General features: G+C 52.1%; 1 protein-coding gene and 1 pseudogene across 1 annotated transcript in view; one reads left to right on the forward strand and one right to left on the reverse strand.

The window, feature by feature from the left end:
* Positions 1–1,820, reverse strand: part of ENOX1 (ecto-NOX disulfide-thiol exchanger 1) — a 344,421-nt gene that overhangs the window by 326,205 nt on the left and 16,396 nt on the right. The gene's annotated exons all lie outside the window — the stretch shown is intronic.
* On the forward strand, positions 839–1,118 carry LOC123521353 (annotated as a pseudogene).

The raw sequence follows: 1,820 nt of genomic DNA on the forward strand, positions 1-1,820 counted from the left end.
TGGTGTGCTTCTTCCATGTGTGCTTTGTTGCTTCTGAGCTAGATGGCTGCTTGTTTACCTTCAAGCCTTTAAGACCCCAGACACTATATCTTTTGATAGTTGGGCACCATCAGCTTTCTTCACCACATTGAGAGTAAAGTGTTTTTATAAATATATTTCTTATTGTTATTCTGTATTATTCTTTTCTTTTACTATATGGAGATCAACTTGGATTTAGGCAGCCACCACTTTCCTTGGCTACCAGATGTCTATATTTATTTTTAAAATAGCTCTAGCCATCTTTGCACAACTACATTTAAATAGAAAAACTGTACTTATTATTTCAACTGGGTAGGAGTAGCTACCAGGCAGGTCCTGGTATTGTCTGAAACAGCACACATCATGTCACAACACTTGGTGGCAGACCTGCTGTAACAGACACTCCATGGGAAAGGCCTTGGGGGCTAATGAGAGCCATACTCTCATCAGGACTCAGTAATCACAAGCTGTGCTTAGGTCTCAGGTTCATGATCTTTGCAATAGAGCCTACAAGTTTGCCCCAGTATGTCAAGAAAATAATGACCATACCTGGTGTCTGACAACCAATATTCATTCTCTTCTCCACTTCCCCTTTCATCTCTTCCCACCTGCCCACTCCCCACACCTATCAGCACCAGGTTACCTACTGTAATGGTATAAACCGGGGGTCCTCAAACTGCGGCCCGCTGAGGACATTTATCCAGCCCGCCGGGTGTTTTTGCCTGTTTCGGTTTTTTACTTCAAAATAAGATGTGTGCGGTGGGGTCAGTGCACGCAGAGCTGTCGGAGTGTGAGAGCGGGACAGGAACCTGGTGGCACTATGTCTTTCTGCAGCTTCTCCGGGATGAGGTTTTCCAGAATCACTTTGAACCCGCTGTCTATGCGTGTGCCAAGTGCGGATACCAGCTGTTCTCCAGCCGCTCCAAGTACGAGCACCCGTCGCCGTGGCCAGCCTTCACGGAGACCATCCACGCTGATAGTGTGGCCAAGCCGCTGAGTGCAATCAGCCTGATGCCTTTAAGGTGCCCTGCGGTAAATGCAGCCATGGGCTTGGCCATGAGTTCAATGATGGCCCCAAGCAGGGGCAGTCCCACTTCTGAATATTCAGCAGCTCCCTGAAGTTCATCCCTAAAGGCAACAAATCTGCCTCCCGGGGGAAATTAGCAGGCAGCCCAACCCCAAGCAGCCACAGGCATTGGTCACCCCCCTTTAGAACTACAGCCTACTGACCTTCAGGCAGGGAGGGCTGGATGGGGGTGGGGGTGTTTCCTGACGACACTACCCCCTGTGCCAGGATGGGGCCCAGGGCTGGTTCATCTTGGCCTCCGAGGCTCGAGGCTGGGACTCTGGTCTTAGGGTGTCTGTGTCTTGAAAGACATAACACCTTGTCTTCTCTCCTCAGCCTGGTGGCCCCTCCCTGCCTGTCTGATCTTACCCCTATGAGCCCCAATTCCCAAAGGGGCTCCAGCCCTCACCAGAGCCCTAAGTTGTGTGAGCAGATGCAACCACTACAAGGCCATATCCCAGTCGGCGGCTCCAGCCGGTCACTGCATGAATCGCTCTGGTCAAATCCTTCCAGGATCACCAGGGCACTGATGGTCTGTGACCTGCTGGGGCATGCAGACCCATGGCACAACCCCTGAGTCCCAGGTCTCCATCTGTGTGGGAGAGCAGTCACTGATCCCTGGTCTTCCTACCAGTCCCCCGTGGGGCCTGGGAGGTCTTGTCCCACAGTCTGTACCTGCCAAGCCTGCCCCAGGAGAGTCCGTCCAGAGCTCCTGGTGGCAGCCTCACCCTCTCCC

Source organism: Echinops telfairi, unplaced genomic scaffold (assembly GCF_000313985.2).
Source record: "Echinops telfairi isolate 266 unplaced genomic scaffold, ASM31398v2 ScPeMD7_11;HRSCAF=52, whole genome shotgun sequence".
NCBI classification, from domain to species: Eukaryota; Metazoa; Chordata; class Mammalia; order Afrosoricida; family Tenrecidae; genus Echinops; species Echinops telfairi.